Source organism: Telmatherina bonti (genome assembly GCF_933228915.1).
Source record: "Telmatherina bonti genome assembly, chromosome: 6".
NCBI lineage: Eukaryota > Metazoa > Chordata > Actinopteri > Atheriniformes > Telmatherinidae > Telmatherina > Telmatherina bonti.
Window position 1 is genome coordinate 35,930,675 of NC_136624.1, and position 18,767 is coordinate 35,949,441.

At 38.6% G+C, this 18,767-nt stretch overlaps 1 protein-coding gene across 3 annotated transcripts in view; it reads right to left on the reverse strand.

The window, feature by feature from the left end:
- The window catches only part of LOC306756856 (histone deacetylase 7-like), a 40,843-nt gene extending 23,951 nt beyond the window's left edge, over positions 1-16,892 (reverse strand). For 2 of the 3 annotated variants that reach the window (XM_079241755.1, XM_079241753.1), the window contains exon 1: positions 8,724-8,858. The gene's annotated coding sequence lies outside the window, so the exon portion shown is untranslated. Of the gene's footprint in view, positions 1-8,723; positions 8,859-16,774 lie in introns of those variants that run through there. The other variant, XM_079241754.1, reaches the window with a different exon arrangement.
- Between the last annotated feature and the right edge of the window lie 1,875 nt (positions 16,893-18,767).

An 18,767-nucleotide genomic window follows, 5' to 3' on the forward strand; every position in this document is an offset into this window, starting at 1 on the left:
GCAAAGCTTTGGGACGGAGCAAACTATCGTTAGCAATTTGTTGCACAGCTTGCACAAGGAAGAGCGTGACAAAAAGCTTAAATGTAAAATGAATGCCGTCAGTTCTCCTGCATCACCAGAATCTGACCTCACGAGGTGCTGGAAGAGGACACGTTGGACAAAGCGGAGTCAGAAATATCATACCCATCTCACATTTAGCTGCTTTAAGCCTGGAAGACTGTGTAATGTAAAACATTACTGAGGTTGATTGGATTTGTTTTTCTAAAATTTAGATGTGTTTGAGTTTTATTTTTTATATAAACTGAAAAAAGTGCAACAGGAAGAACCAGTTGCAGCACTACAGTATGTCTCACCCGAAGAGTGTTTGTGGGTTTTCAAAGGAAATCAAATAATAACTGAAGTAGCAGGATGGTGATAGTGGTGAGGACTCGGATAATCTGCAAACACTTTCTCATAAACACAGAAACATACGTACGATCGAAAAACCCCTGAGAGAAAGATATACAGGAAAAAACACTCCTGAGGTATAATTTACCCAGAAAAACAGCAAAGGTAAACTTCTATTCACAAACTGTGTGAAGATAAATGATCATCTCCTGACATACACGTTCCTTCCTGTAGATTTGTCCTGAACTGTCAGGAAAGATTCATTATTATTATGCATTTGATGACAAAAAACAGCTGGGATAGAAACAGCAACTGAGACGGTTGTGCAATTATTCCCTGCTTTAAACAATGAAATAACAACAAATGGATCACTTAAATACTGATCATTACAAAGAGACATTATATTTAAAAAGATTTAAATGAGAACAACTCAAAACAAGACTTTCTCATAAGATTTCTCCGCATTTCTAGCAAAAATCAACAACAAGAAAGGTTTCAGAAAACATGAAAGCCAACATTGTCTCACCACCTCTAGATTATTCTTTAGCTGCAATGAGCTAAGAAACATTACTTTAGTGAAAAACTCTAGATGTGCTCTGAGTTTTTGCACAGATGCCAAAGATTTTACCTGAGGCAAAGTTTCAGTGACTCGTTATATGACAAAACCAGCTTGGTCACTGCAGTGTGCATATAAAGAGCCAACTAAACACTTATTATAAGCTCTCTTCTGCATTGACCCTGAAGCGTTTCAGACGCTCATAATAACTTCCTATCATGTTACACAAAGTTCCGAAAGAGAATTCATAGATTGTACAATAAAAAATTACTTCAACAGCAAAATATTTTTAGCTATAATTGCTGCATTGCATGGTCTGTCGTTGATCAACTGTGCTCTAAAAACATAAGAAACATAAAATTAGATGATAAAATCTGTAACACATAAAACATGAGAAACATAAAATTAGATGATAAAATCTGTAACACATAAAGAATAAGGAGAAGTACAAGCTGATAAGATCTGTGTGCATACTTCTGTCTTTCTTCTGAGCGCCGTGGTGCTAAAAATAGCAGGAGACAAACTTCTGGTTTCTGTAATAGCATATTTGTTTCACACCATCATCCTCATTTCTGTGGGCCCTTTTGCAGCAACCCACTGAAATACTGACATGAATGCACATGCACGCACCACGGACACACATATACTTTACTGCTGTGCACACACATACTTACAAAGAAACAGTGACTTCCTGTTTCTAAAGTTAGTCTGCACCATAACATCCTCTTGGTTCATTTAGGCAAGCAGAAGCAGCTATTTTGGTTGAATGACTTCGCTGCAGCTCAAGAGAGTCACAGATATCCTTCAGTCGTATTTTATCCACACCGTGGCTTAAATGTGCTTTGTTTGTTGAGAGTGAGCTCCACGGTGGTATTGGATGGAGCTGGGTGTGGAAGTCACAAATCAGGTTAAGTGCTAGTTAGTGTGACTAAATACATAAACATTTGCTGCAAGAAGGCCAATGGATGGTGAGATGTGCAGCTAGAGTTCAGAGGTAAAGCGCTGCATAAATGTAAGGAAAGGATATAACTTTAGTTGCCCAATGCATTAATTGCATGCCAGCTTATTCTGCATGCAAATTCATTGTGCTTGACTGATGCTTTTTCTTAACAGACACACTTATGCAGATGATGACATTTGGTAAACGGTAGATGGACTTGTACTTCTATAGCGCTTTTCTAGTCATACAGACCACTCAAAGCGCTTTACACTACTTGTCACATTCACCCATACAACACACTCATACCCTGATGAGCACATCGGGGGGCAGGACACTTAAGACCTAGGACACTTCAGCATTTCAGGGAAAGCCTGGAATTGATCCCCCAACTTACCAGTTGAAGGACAACTGCTCTTCCTCCTGAGCTACAGCCGCCCCAATTGTACATTTGTATGACAGCTACTCCACCATGCTGGCCACCTTCAGCAGCACCTATCCCTCCGTCCTTTTCTTTGTCCCTCCCCCTTCCTTATAGGAATCCACAGCTGCGGGGCACATTCTGTCCCTCTGCTTCCGAGCAGCTGGAGTATCAATCTCCTAACTTGTTCATCCTTCTGTGTGTGTGTGTGTGTGTCCATCCCGAGCACCCACAAGCTATTAATAGCTTGCAGTTGTTTCTTTTACGTATACACAGCAGGTCTTTGTGTTTGCATAAGTGGGATCTGCTTGTGTGACAGTTGATGGTGCGTACTCGTGTATTAGTGCATCAGCGCTGGCATGTATTAATAGTGCCCATTTGTTTCCTCTGAGGGAGGACTGTGGCTCTCTGTGCAAGCTTCAGGACATGTGACCATACTAATATATTTTTAGTGTCACCTGTCAGTAAACACTTGTGTGATTGTGTGCATCATGCGATCATACAAGTGCACATGTGTTTGAGAACACGGAGTTTCTCCGTTGCTGTTTCGCAGCATATTAATAGCGCTGCACCACTTGTTATTATGAGTGTTTAACATGTGTGCATGAGTGCTTATAAGTGTATTAATAGCGTTCCCAATTGCCAACAAATGCTTATGGATGTAAGGGGTTTGGTGAGTGACTGTAACTCCAGTTCAACTCCAAACTTTTGTGACAAAGAATAAGTCTGCAAAAACCAACCGCTACACTGGTAAAGTGATTACATGACCTTGGACAGGTCACCGGTGCATCGTAGGGCCTAGTTAAGTCAGTATGATACAAAATTAATCAACTGTTTAAGATTTAAAAATACAAACATCAACACACAGTTTAGTGGCTACGATAGAAAAATAATATAAATCACTGCATCAACGCTGAACAAAAGCAACGTTTGTTCTTATGCATCGCATCCACAGCTGTCAATCAAACAACATCCACATCTCATCTACTGCCAAAGGCAACACTTCACGTCTGGTAGTTCAACCCCAATTTCCAATATCACTACCCTGAAGCATGGAAAAGGTAAAAACTATCAAATTGATCATATTATCAATGGCTGGATTGACACAGCAATATTCCTCAAGTACATTCAACCATTTAAGATCTTATTCTGAAGAAGACACTGCCTTGTTAACAGCATTTAATGACTCACTTATAATGAAAAAGGTCATATTCAGGGTAAGAAATCCTCCATTAGACCCATGTGCATTGTGTCAGTCTCAGTCTCATTAAAGTCCACTTCAGTAGACATGTAGAAAATGTCCTTACACTGTCGAGTCCACATGTTCCAGCAAAGTTTGTGGGGAAAAAAAAAAACTCTTTATGGGAAGACATATTGTCATTTAAGTTTTTACAGGAGCGGATTTAAGTTTTCAACCATCCTCTGAGGTTCATCTGCAGATAATCCAAATCTTTCTTGTTGATCGTTACATTTTTATCTTAAACCTTTAGAGTCCAATGTGATGCAGCATCGCTTTATGGTAAAAACTTGTCTTCTGTCCTCAAATAGATGCCAGGAAGCATATCTTAATAATAATAATATTGACATATCACATGATAATAGATGGTGCATGTCCCCCCATTTTGCTCATATAAGATAAAAAAAAAAATACAATTCTTATTATCTTTTCATGAGTCAGGATTAATACTCATAAATGCTGCATGCTTCAGGAACAAAAGACTGCAAACATCCTTATAATTAAAAATAAATAAGCAAAAAACTATAAGCCACAAGATCTGCAATTTACTGGTCCAAGTTATTTATATCATCATTGTCAGAAAGTTTGCTTTTTACAAAAGGATCGGGATCCAATAAATAGAACAGATAGACGTCTTTAGGACTTCATTAGTGTCTGATTTAGTCATTGTCTTGATGGTTAAATTGGCTCCACCTGTGCAGCTACACGTTATCTCATTTATCTGCTGTGCAGCTCTGAAGGACTTGGATCTATACATATTCTATTGATTGGCCAAGCATATTCTCTGTATTTTTTCCAGGTAAATAATGTTCAACATTTCTTAACATGGGTTGCATAAGTGCAGGTAGACCGGCAGCATTATTGCTGTGTAATGCAGTCAAACCAGTCGCGGGTATGAATGTTTACAGAGTGCACCACTTGTGAATTGGCCTCTTCTTAGATCAAATGCAGAACAAATCAAGCTTTAGTCACCAGTGTTGTTCAAAGGTCACTCATTTATAAATCTTCTCTCAACGTTATGTCCTCAAGGCAGGGCAGAGAGAGTTAAAGAGTCTCTAGTTCACCGTATCACAAGTTTGCATGCTCTTTAATGTGATTCTGCAGCTTGATTTCATACAGACAAACAGACTTCCGATTGTTGAAACTGTTTCATTATTTTGCCTGTGGGTCGGACAGGGTCACAGAGGAGAACATAGCTAAATATGGCGGAGAGTTCTGTCATAAGATTGGCACGAGTCTGAAATTTATCATCACAATATGTGATACAGCTGAAAAGAACTGCTTTCATATGCTAGCAGGTGCTTATCATTTAAAACAGGTAAAAAAAAAACAAAAAACAGTACATCCGTACCTAATTACACACCTCATTCATATATACCACATACCCAGTATCATGTTAACATTGCCCTCAATTATGCAAATCAGACTTGAGCCATGACTTGACCTGACAGGAACATCACCTGACTTCCTTTATGCACTTTAAAAAGAACTGCGACTGATCATTCAAGCACTGCCTGACTCAGGCCAGTGGTCTGCACCCCTCCTAACCCACCCAGAAAAATCCACCCATGCTCTCTGTTCTGATATCAGCAGATGCTACATGAAATCCTGCCTCTGCACACCCACACACACACACACAGAGAAAAACTGGCACACATGCTTGTTTTTTTCCAGGTGAAAGCTCACCTGCGATGAAGATGATTTGACTGAGAAAACAGGTTCTCCCATCTACTTCCTACTATTAGTCACCGCTGCGTCAGTATCACACCGTCTCCAGTAACATAGCCTTGTTATTAATAAGTAAGAAGAGTGTGTACACAGAAGGACTTCTTTGTTTTAAATCCACCCTGCAGACAGTAAGAATAAAGTTACTGTCTTGTCCAGCTTTAACTGTTAGTTTTGATAAAGTTACTGTTGATTTCTGTAATACCTCCCATTTTCTGCTCTTTCTCTCTCACTCACACACACACACACACACACACACTCACATGATAAAGAGCAGAGTGATGGTCCTTCTGCTGTGTTTTTGTGGAGCAGAGTGTATCAGTAGTCAGCTGAGTTGATCTTAAATCAGGAACAGGAAATGTGATCTGGGCCTCTGACTGGTCCAGAACACTGTCCCTATTGTCAGTGCACTGCTGTGGCTCACACTGGGAAAACACTGGGGACTTTTAAAGGTTATCTGTCCTGTGGAAAGGTTGATAGTCCCTTATACAAGTGTGTATTACAAAGGGATACCCAGAAAGGAAAGTGCATAATGATTTAATGACTCTACATGCTACGCTTCTTGTTGTTCCTGTGCTTTTTAATGAAAACGTTGAGGTTTACCTGAATTTGAGAAGTTGAAACAGGAAACAATCTACTGAGTGAAATTGTAGTGTTTTCCATTTATTCATTTACATTATCTGCTTCTCATCTACAATGAAACGTTAAATGACAACACAATTTAACTGTGATCAGTGTGACAATGCAGCCATTTGTAGTCATTTTACCAGACTAAGAATGTAGAGTAACAGGTGGTTTATTTTGGGGTTTAATTGGTTCTGTTTGTGTGTGATTGATATCTTATCTAAGATTCAGTTAAAGTTCCAGCATTTTATGAACACGGGTATATAAAAAAATTTAAATTACTCCTTATTGAATCTCTTTTTCACATTTTTCCTGTTTCGTGTCATTAAATTTTCATATTTAAATGTCATGAATCTTTATGTTTCAACAACAACAACAAAGCATGCCGCCTGTTTACCTATTGAACGCTGATAAAATGTGATAAATGAACCCAGTCAACTTGTTAGCTTTAAAGTGTACTTATTATGGAAAAACAATCCCCTTTTCTGTGTTTCAGAGAATATAGATTTCGGCATATTAAGGCTTTATGCTCGATGATAAATACGCATTACAGAGTTTTTGTCTGTCCGTTGTATTCACTTTGTGTAAATTTTTGCACATTTTCTGGGAGCTTGTGGATGTCCCTCCCAACGGCGTGAATGGAGATGTACCACTAAGGAAACATGGGAGCACTGTTGAGCAGTATAGGTAACATTAGCAGCAAAAAAAAAACAAGTGAAGAAGTAGCTGTGATGTTTTAAATCACCCCATACAACGCTCGAAGGCACTGCCTCCTTTTAGGTTTCTCCATGATCTCCTTTTTACCACCGTCGTGTTTGCCATCTGTTTTTTTTTTTTTTTTTTTTATCAAACTCGGAAGTGACCTCTGGCAAAAAATCAATTTTTTTCTTAAATGCTGGACAAAACAAAAAAAAAAAAAAAAAAGAAAGTGACCTCTGAACTCCGCGCTACCCTCTATTGGATGTACTGTCAAACATCTTTCCCGACTTAAAGCACGCATGCAAGTACATGGGCAATATCTGACAACATTTGAATAGATGTACATATTTACGTACGCAAATGGAGCGTAAATGAGCCCTTAAGTTACTATCGGCTGAAAAAAAGAACACAACACAACCCTGTCTCTCCTTTAATTGCCTCACAGATGGAAAATATCACATGGACTGGTTAGATTTAAGGAATATTAATACATAACAGTACCAGCTAATAAAAAATATATATATATATATATATATATATATATATATATATATATATATATATATATATATATATATATATATATATATATGTGTGTCAGAATGGAAAATGGTATGCATTAAGCGACAGTTTATAACATCAGCTTCTAAAAACAAACAAAAAAACCAGAAGAGTGGACTGACACAGTGAAGCCAGTGGTTTATTGATGCGATGGAGCAATTACAACATGATTATTGTCTGGTCGATTACCCACCATCTGGCTAGTTTATCACATGGATGACAACAGGACTGCGCCTGAAAAAGAGATCACCATAGTTTTCTTTTCTACTGTAATAACATGCTTCAAGACTTACTGAGTGTTCTTTTTTATTTTACTTTTCAAAATATTTGTATGATTACGCAAAGGTGTATCACGTTCTAAGATAAGAGTAAACTGTGTGAAAGACAAGGAGGAATGGAAGTGTCAAGACACGGCTGGAAAAAGAGCTTTTTTTGTGTGTCTGTAGGTAATTTGGGAGAAAAAAACATTTTATTCAGACCAAAGAACAGTTGTGTCATCTTGAGTTGAAAGAGGCATTGCATCTCCTTTTTATAACTGCGGTTCTCTACTTAAGAATAAACTACTACCACTAACTACCAACTGTACAAAGTGAAACTCAGCTTCATAACTTCAGTGTAAATCAAAACAATGCCGCTGCCTTTTAATAACTCTCATCAGCACAACTATCTGATAGGAATGATATGAACAGAAAGCATTCCTAACAACTAGATAGGCCAAGGTGTGACTGGTAGCTGATGTATATGAGGAAAAGGAGACATTTAAATTGACTCCAAAATGTCTTTGTGCACCACAGAGAGAGAGAGAGAGAGAGAGAGAGAAAAACACAGAATAACCAGACATTTAGCTGTGTTAACACAAAGTGACAAGCACACATCAGGTGAACAGAATGATGAACTTAAAATAAGTCAGAGAGAAAAGCTTAAGGGCGGTATGAAAGAGCAGAGGAGTGCAGGTGGTGTTGATTCCTCTGGCATGGTGCTCATGAAACTAATGTAACTGTATCTGTGCAGCAGCACAAAGCTATATGATCTCACCCTGTGCTGAGAGAGCTAACACGGACACACGAGAGAATCAAGCCTGCTTTTAGTTTGTGTTTCATTTGCTACAGCTGAAAAAGTTCGGGTGGGACAGTTTGATTTTTATTAGCTTTGTCACATATAAGCAGAGAATGACAAACATTTGTTGGCAATAATGACTGAATCAACCTTTCAAATAAGAAGAGAAACAGATCTAGAAGGGAAATCTATACTAACACTCAAAATTAGCTCTTAATACCGTAACTACACAGTTATTAGTCCAGTTTAACCCCATGGGATCTTCAGGGAGCGTTTAATTGGACATTTAGTTAAGTTATGTCCTGCATATGTCTGCGCTTGCTAATAACACTGTGGACACGTGCGCTTTCCTTTATTTTGCTGTGAATAACAAACATCTAAGTTACTGCAGCCACAGTATTTCAAGTCAAATCCCATTTAAAAGCGTCTTAAAACAATCGTTCAGTTTCCTATTCACAAAAACAAACAGCCAACAAGCTGAGGAAGAGGCAGCTTGTGCGCAGAGCCGAACATCGCCTACCTTCTGGAGGTGAAGTTCACGCGCACCAAGCAGCCGCGGTCCAGCAGCTCATCCTCCTCATCTGCGGTGATTTCTTTGCTTTTCTTCCTTTCTTTACTAAACTGGCCTTTACTGGGACAGTTGGACCGACTGTTCGTAATGAAACCAAGAGCGCGGCGCGCCGCACGCACGCACCGCTGACAGCACGTGAAAGAACCAACTTCAGAGCTTTAAATAGTTTGTCTGAATAATGTCTGAGTCGTATGAGAATGAACGTCCACCATCAGAGACTGCAGTTGTCTGTTTGTCCGTCTCCTCCTCTTCCTCGCGGAGAAGCTGCTAATAAACCCAGCTGGAAGTCTCACTTTCATCTGTTTGCTCCTGATGTGAGGGCTCCATCTACTGCTGCTGGGATGCTCCGCTCCGTGTGTGTGTGTGTGTGTGTGTTTACTGGTCGCTTTTAGCGTCACTTCTGGCACAGAAACAGTTAAATGCACAGCAGAAAATCCCTGTGTTGTTATAAAAAAAACGTTTACTCAACTGCTGAAGAGGAAGTATGTTGCTATATTTAAAGTTCAAGTTGACAAAGGCTCAGAGATGTAATAAATAAAGTATTCTGATGCATTGTAATGGGTTTACTGTAAAACATTTCCTCCAGATGAAGCTTTACTGCACAGTATGCATCAGCAAGACTTCCGGCCTGCCTCTATTTCTGCCAATATAAAATTACTTTATTATATGAAGGGTTATATGTGTAAAATCTAAGAACTTTTGAGTGAATTATGTTTTTTCGGTTACTCACAGACTCACATTTTGGAGTATTGATGTTGTTTCACATATGGCAGAGAAAAAAAAACCTGATGTATCCAGCAAACCCTGCGTTTTTATTGTTCAATTAAACTGAATAGGAGTAGGTCAAGTTCTTTTCATTTTTTATTTTAATATTTGAAGCCAATTATGCTTCAAAGAAACTGTGTCTCACAAGTAAAACCATATTCTGGTTCCAAAATCCTTAATGTATTATTTGAAATGTAAACATTTTTGTGGATTTAGCTGTATCGACTGCAACAGGGGGAGACCAAGTTTCGGTCCTTAACATCCACCATCCTGCAACTTTTAGATGCAACTCTTGTCCAATACACCTGAATCAGATGAAAGCCTCCTTCCAGACCTCTACAGAGCTGCACGACGTGCAGAAGAGGAATTCAGGTGTGTTGGAGAAGCGATGCATCTAAAAGCTGCAGAATGGTAGAGACTTGTGCATCCCTAAGTTACATTTATTGGTGGGATTAATGCCAAAATCTCTGACAGAGACCAGTCTTAATAATTTCAATCAGTGGACACATAAACCCGAACCAAGAAAGTCCACAAGAAAACTGACAAGAGAAACATTAACACACAAACCTACTGAGACATTCATGGCATCTTAGTGATGATAATGTTAAGTTTAAACTGGCTATTTGTGGGATAACATGGAATATTTTTCAACTTTTTGGATTTGATCCAAGGGTAGTCCCCAAAAGAGTGACTTATTGATCTAAAAATATAAATAGCAGGGTCATTTTTAAACCAGTAACTTCTCAAATTTAAAAAAAAAGAGCTGCTTCATATTTATTAGAAAATCTTTTGAATCATTGACAAAACTTTGCTTTAGTTCTAAAATGTAATTTGTTTTCTGTTTTAGTCTCAAACCTTTGCAAACCTAATCAATTAGTTTATATTCTAAAAATATAAAGTTACGCCATGCAGATGTTCCCAGTAGCATTAATCGTGGCTCCATTTCTGTTTAAGTTTAATGACAGAATTACACATCAACACCAGCACGGACAGTAAATGGAATTTAAGCATCATTAAGTGCATGAATGACACCAGTTTTGTTTTTGTTTTGTTTTTTCAGACATTTCAAATCTGTGGAAAATTCCCTTTAGCTACAGTCATAAGACTAATGTCCTGTGGAAAACACACATAAATAGCCTGCTCATGCTTTGCTACACTCCCAAATACACTGAAATACAGGTCCTGCAAGAGGATTGTTCTGAATGAAACACAATACAATGAGTCATTTTGATGACACACCGCACTCTCATCTCTACAAAAATAGCCTGCTGTAAAAATGACTGACATGAATCAAACAAAGCATTAAGAAATGTGCATTTAACACTGTTGTTGTATGTAACCAGCATTAACTTTAGATTTAACCCCTTTGGAAATAGTCCTAAAGTCACCATGGCAACACATAGGCTTTAATCTAACTGATTAAAGCCTCGAACTGAAACACAGAGTCATGAGATCAGGATTAAAACTGCCTTAATGTGCATTTTGAGGAGAGAAATGATTAGAAATGTGGCTGCATGAACATAAGTCATCCTGCATTATGGAGAGTTTAAAGGGATGAAATCATTTTGAGTAACTAAAGTAATCTGTTCCTTTTTCAGGTCTTTTAATCTGTGATTATCAGACATGCAAAGACATATGGTCACTGTATTTTATCTATGTCCATGTAGTAATGCTGATATAGTGCTAAACTGCCAGAGCTAAACAGTTATTTTTATATTAATGATGCACAAAATATAGAGAATAATAAAGATCATTTGCAGGAAGCAGGATGTGATAATGGTATATTTATGCTTCTGTTGTCTGCTTGTTATATATAAGGATCACGCTGTTCAGGCAGCAAAGAAGTAATGCAACGTCTGTGTCTTTGGGATAGTTTCAAGGCAAAGATGGGATATTTTTAAGTGAGGCGATGGAAGAATATAAATATGGTGATTTGGGAAACCACAGATTGTGTGAAAATAGATTAAGTCAGGAGGAAGGCTTCAATGTTCTTAATGAGAAACAGGGTCTGCTGCTGAGCCCTCAGACGCTATATGAACATATAAGACATCCTTTATACAGTTAGTTCCAGCTCTTTCCACTTCTTAATATTTTGATGACTTCCCTGAATTGTATTTTTAATTTGGGATCTGACCATCATGTGAACCCACCGTACAAGGCAGTTCTGTTTGAGATCACATGTGCATGCATACGTATAAACTGAGACACACACACACTTCCAAGGAAATCTATTTCCACACTGTTTTCTATTCTCACATGTCCTCCTCCACACCGACATCTTCCCAGTCATCCCCCTGCTTGTGGCCAAATCCACACCGTGCCAAGTAAAGTTAGCCTCACTGGATCCAGAAAGATAAATCTAATCTCTGTGAATACAACTATTTAAACAGTGAAGTGGGTCAGTTTTATTTTGTTTCATGTGACTCAGGCTGGTTTTGCCTCTCTGACGGAGACAGTAACTTTATCATTGTCAAGATAAATTGTGTACCTAAGGGGAAAACTCTGGTCTGAGCTTTTGGGGGAAAAATACATTGAAAATGCTATCAACAACAGTGTTTTTTTTTGTTTTTTTTCCCCCTATAGTCTTGGCAGTCCATCCGACGGTCACAGGGCCGGCTGCGGCCTGAATAATTTGAGATACGTTCAAGCAAATTGAATTTCATAACATTCCATTTTGAACAGCACATTCTTCAGACAACTATTCCCCCATTTGCAGATGCAGAAAGCGCCTGGAAACAATTGCTCCTGAAATTACGGCCCAGAAAACAACCAATTTTACACGGTTATTTGAACATTATACTGTAAATAAAAAAAAAACTAAAAAAAACTTATGTATTTACTTATTACAATTTCATCATCCATCATCAACATATAATGAATCATGTCAAAACCAGGACAACACCTACGACTGTGAGCCCGTTTATTGGTCACTGTGAAGGTTTATTTGCACGACTGATGACATTTCTACCAGTAAATCACCCTCAGATGTCAGAAGAGCTCTCCTCTTCTATCGTTTACCCTTCAGCGGTTACCAGACTGCCTCTAAATGAGAATACCCACTTATAGCATGTGCTCGAGTATGTGTGAGGGCATGTCAGCCTACTTGTGTGGTTGTGTATTTGCATGTATCATCAACAATACCCTAGAAAGAGGGACGGTAATTTGAAGCTTAATTTAAACATCCACACTTTACAGTACAATGAAAAGGGCAAGATGCTGTTGACAAGATCCTAAAAATCTGGCCCCTAGACTCTCATAGCAGCTTAATTTTCTGCAAAACTCCCAGAATAGCAAAGAGGACGAATGACACATGTGGCATATGTGGGTAGAACTCCAAGGTGGAGGTTTGTGGCCAGTGGGGCTCACTCTTCTTCCAGTCACAGGAAGCCGGTAGGAATGAGAGGAATGCAGTCAGGCAATACGGTGATGGAAGGAGCAGCAGTTGCAGGGCAGATTGCCAGAAAAAAATGAGAAAAGAAAAAAGTCCAGGAAAAGATAGGGAGAAAAAGAAAGTGATCAGAGGCTGGAGAAAGCTGGGGTGCAAATTAAGACATATAATCGTTCCTGATAGTATCTTATGTTGATAACGTGCACAATACAAGTGGGGTCAGTAAGAGGAATGACACAGCACATTACAGGGATCTGTGGAGCGTGTGGAGTCATCAGTCGGATAGATTTCCTGGTATCGAGTGGACGATACGAACACTAATCTGCACTGCAGCAGATATTTATACAGACACAAATTCAGGGTAAGATATAAAAACAGCACAGATGTGCAAGCAGATACAAACAATGTAATACAGACAAAACCTGCAGTGTGCTTTATGTAAACACCACCAGCTTTCTGTTTCTGACCTCTTTCAGTTTTCAGTTGCTCTTCTCTGATTAAGAAGCTCTTAAGGTTCATTTTAAAATAATATTTATCATCAGCTTAGATTTCATACCAATACAAAGCAGATGTAACTGGATATTAACTGGGCTGCCACATCCCTGGAGCATCAGTGGTTGTGAAAATCTGGATTTTTATCTGAGAAGAGTTGCTTTCCTCATTGTTTCGTTGTCTTTTACCTGTCTCATGCACCAGATTCATACCTGCAGATCTTTTTAATCCTTTAAGATCCCGGTCTACCATTAGAGGTAAATTTGTAGTAATGATGATGAATTTCTTTTAAAAATAGTGGAAATTAACCTGCCAGAGAAATCTCTACAAATTGGTTTGGGCATGTAAAACCCACATCAAGTGACTGTTATGATATTCTCAACTTATATCACAACAATTGACTAAAATAGATTTATTCTGATTATTCTAAACAAATGAAAAGAAACATTTTCTCTGGCCTTTTTCTTTGTGGGAACTGTAAACGGTTCAGGAACAAACAACTCCTAACAGTATAAATAGTGTGATTTGTTAATATGGATGCAGAAATGACAAAGAAATTCAACTAAGCTGAATATCTCTCCATTACTAGAGATAGTTTAAAAAAAAGGAAAAATAATCAATTTCATACATAAAACAGGGTTTGAAAATGAACTGGTCTTTCGTTGCTTTAAGTCTGCACAGTGAAAAAAGCAAAGCACGGGTACGAGCAGCTGCATGGTGGCTTTGAAGCGAGAAGGTGCTGGAGGCTCCTGACAGCGGTGGGTTGCCTCTAAAGCCTTTCCACTCCCAACAACACAGAGAAGTGTAACCACAGAGGGGAGCGACAGAGCTCGGCGCTCGCCTAGTTTCTCTGGAAACTGACTGTGTGACACTGGAAAGTGTTGCTTTACAACGCCTTCACACTCCTGCATGAGCAAGTGTGGAAAAAATTCAAGAGTCGAGAACAACGTGTAAACCTTTGAAAGGTTTAAGATGTGTGTTTTTCTTTTTTTTTTTTTTAATGTTAAATTCCGAGTTTGTGAGGTGACAATTTCACTGAAGCTGCAGTAAAATTAGTGTTTGCTTTAGGAAAAAGTCTCATGCTATTAAAGCTAATGGGACAAAAAGCAGATTTCTGATCATCTCCTTCCTACTTGGTGGTTAAGATAACATCTAGAGAGGAGAGCAGAAAGCAAAAAACCTTGAAGTGGATCAGATTTCCACTAACAGGAGCTTTCAGCTATGTTTGAGTAAATCTTTAAGCTCCATGTGGCTTTTTCACCATGACAGTGACGACTAGCTGCTCCTTTTTAAGATGATTGCAGTAAAACTTCTCCTCCACAAGATGGGGATATTCAAATGAATGAATTATTTACTAATTAGACACAAATAAAAGCCTTTTAAGATGCTAAAACTGGAACTAAGGTAGCTGAAAAACATCCAACAAATCACCCAGACTTCCAGAGAGCCTTCCTCATTACTTCACTTGACATCACTTTTAAGTCTCTCCTGTCATGAAGAACCTTCTGCAGACCGGCCCAGACTTAATAAGAAATGAGATGTACTTCTGGCTCAACACAGTGCCATTTTTTTAGCGCGAGCGAAAAGAATCAGAAAGAAAACAAAGATGCGTTGATGCAGAATTCCAGACACAAATAATGTCTTTTTTTATGGCTAATCTTAAATCTTTTGGTGAAAGACAAATGTTTCAGATTTTAAAAGGAAACCCACAACATTTTTAGATGCCCCTCAGTGAAGCTGTAGACAGAGCTGTGGTCTGAGACGCTGAGAGAGTTCATGTCCCAGAGGGCCACATTTAGCGGATTGTGGTCCCCTAACCTACTGTCCTTTGACCTGTACACACCAAACAAACCAGAAGCGTGATCATTTATCTTAACAACAAGAATAGAAACCCTCAAGCTCAAGAAGTTATTTCTAAAGTTTCAACACTCAGGCTATTTCTTTGTTTTCCTCTTGGTGTCCTCAGAGTGGCTTCAGGTCTCAGTGTGTCTCAGAAAAAATGCAACAAGTAGTTATCTTTATAATAAAACCAAAGTACTTTAAAAGAAAAAGTCTTTATATAATGTTTTATATAACCAAACAAAGACAGTTTATTAGTATGGAGGACAAACTGCAAAGCATCAGGTTGCATTCATTATTTCTAAAACAATGAATGAAAGTTATTATTTTATAAAGAAAGCAAAGAGGAAAAGTCTGATTTATAACACAATAAAGTCAGAATAGAGCGAAAGCTGGTGTTTTTGGGCAACCAAAAGCTGAGATTGCACTTCTTTCTTCTAATGCTGAAATATTAATGTAAAAATCCTAATGGAGGAAAAGAAGTGAAAAGCTGTCACACGTGCACAGTTTTGATATACAGAATCGGTTAAACCTGTAAAGCCAAATGCATCATAATGCATGCAGCTTCAGAGACACTTGGCATCACTTTGTGGTAAAACTGTCCTTGAATTCCTGTTGAGCCCAATCTGATCCTGGCCTTCTGGGCACTAATCAATAACTGAAAGCAGAGGATTACACTATAATAATTTTGACACGTCACGTGGTAATAAATGCTAAATATCCCCCCCAAAACTGTTGATTTTTCTTACATTTTATTCAAGGGATAAATGAAGACCTCCTTTTCAAGAAGTTGGATTTTTCTCATCATTTCTTCATGGGTTGGGCTTTAAAGCATGAAGTAAAAATGTTTCGATTGGGGAAAAAGATTTGATTTAGAATAGATGATGTTTTCAGTCGGGGGATCTTATCACATCAAACCCAGTTTTATTTCTAAAGCACTTTTTGTGCATAAAGCAACACAAAGTGCAAAGATATGACTGTCACAACCCCAAACTGGACCTGCTATCCCTTGATCTTAACTACTCTGCACTTATCTCACTCAGCGGCTGTTTGCAGAGAGAGACTGTTATTTTGTGCCTCTCTAATACTTTGGACATACTTGCTCTCCAGGGTGGGTGGTTCTGTTTCCAATTTTCTCCCCTTCCCCATCCTAAGAATCAACACTTCTAAAACCAAACAAATGAAACCAGAAAAACAAAGTTCAATGTCGTGTGTGTGTGTGTGTTCGTCTTGCATTATTTTTTCTTTTTTAGAGAATTTCTATCAGCTGCAACACTGAATCCAGCAGAAACTCAAGCTTCTCCAAACTGAACTGAACTAAACCAAACCATTTCCCAGCAGGAGTATCAGTCAAGTTGAACCATTACTACACCCTGAAAAAACATCTGCAAAACAGCCAAAACATTCTGTTTAGCAGATAAAACTGAAACACACCGCTGGTTTGTTCACCTTTTCACACATTTGCTGATTTTAAACAGATAGAAATGCAAAGACATGCAGCTGTAGACAAACTTACCGCTTTTTTGGGTGCTGACGTTCAGGGAGAGGTCCCTACAGTTCCTGCAGCAGTTCAGTCAGTCAGAGAGGCAGCTGCGGGACAGAGTGGTCTGCTCGGAGAGGAGATAGCTCCTGCTTTGACAGGGGAGTGGTGCTGCAGCCCCGAGCCTGCTGTGCGTTGACAAACAGAGTCACACCGTCAAACTGCTTGACACTACGAGCTCCCTCTGACTTTTCTGTGTCTTGCACTTCCTCTCATGTGAGCTCAACTTGTTCGTTCTCATTTTTTCTGTCTCTTTCTCTCTCTCTCTCTCTCTCACACACACACACACACACACTTAATCACACCCCCTTAATTTTCTTTTTCAGGGAGGATACAGTTGCTCTGCTCTATCATTCCCCCTGTAACTTTCTGGCAGTTCTGCCCCTGCTCTGGAAGCTCCGAGGGGGAGGGAGGGAGATAAAGGAGGGGGCTGTGGAGACTGTGTGTTGTAGAGAAACAGAGTGCGACAGATTGTGTGGTCATTTGTGTCAGACAGACAATAGCAGGAAGTGTTGCTTCAGGATGAACAAAGTACACAGGACTAAAATAAAGAAAAGTGCAGCAAGCAGAACTTTATTCCATACTAAAAGAAAACACGCTGGAGCAGCTCTGACACTTACTAATAATACTAAATATAGTACTAATAGTACTTTTGTATTTGTGCAGTGATTATTTGTATGCAGACTTTTTGTGTACTATTTTCTATGGGTGGGAAAATTGAATTGAAAAATTGAAAATTGGGATGTTTTTGCTTCACAGTTTTAAAAAATCATTTTTTTTTCAAATAAATAAAAATTTTTATCATTTTTATTGATCTTTTAACTTGTCATCTTGGGCATTAAAGCAGCAGAATGATGGTCTGGCTACTGTGTTTTTTCCCCCAATTGAAATCAAGAAAAATGACGAGCAAAAAAAAAAAGGTTTTATACATTTGTTTTTTTTGTTTTTAATCTACAAAAATTAGCAATATCAAAGAATTGTGAGATTCGCAAATTCAATCGAATCGAGACAAAAGCATAGCGTCACAGTCCTACTATTTTCCTAGATAATCTGCACTTCTTGATAAATGTTAAAACATAAAAAAACTTTAAGATTGTTCTACTTAACTGTGATTATCAAACCAGACACACACACACACAAACACAATGAAAACACATGACTGCTGTTGAGAGGCACAAATATGGCATTCATGGTGATTGCTTACACAAGGAGACATATTTCACTCTCCCAATTACGTTTCAAACTGAGTAGAAAACCAGGAAGTATGCTCACTTAGTAAACAAACTTTACTGATTATAAGTTCTGTGTGATTCCATCTTCCTGAAAACACACTGGAAGGGCATCCACCACAATCATTCATTACTTTCCTTCTAACTTGAGCTGCCTCATCGGTGACAATCACAGCTTGAAGTGATGTAAGGAACATAGATTTGTGCATTTTTTCTCACACTGCAAATTGGGTAAATGTTTTGTTTTCTCGGAAATGCAAGCGGAAAACACGAGTTGCTGAATGTGGTTTTGTTGGATTCACTGAGATGTTTGAGGAGTGCTGCATTTATTCATTTTAAGCTGCAACATCAAAAGCCCAGAAAAAAAAAAGGAAAAGGGTTTAATTGTGACATAGCGGTGAGTTACTGAAGGAATATTAAGCATAATGGGTTTAAAACGTGTCAAACTGATTTTTTTCAGAAATGTTTACAATCCTGACATCTTATTTTTAGCTCAGTTTAAAAAGTTAAAGGGAAAGCTTAAATCAAACTAATTGTGATGGCAATGCTTTTGTGCTGCACGGTGGCGTAGTGGTTAGCACTGTGGCCTCACAGTAAGAAGGTCACTGGCTTGAGTCTCAGCTGGGTGGGACGTTCCAGCGATGGCCTTTCCGTGTGGAGTTTACATTTTCTCCCTGTGAATGCGTCGATTCTCTCCAGGTTCTACCTCTCACCACCATCTAAAGACATGCATGTTAGGT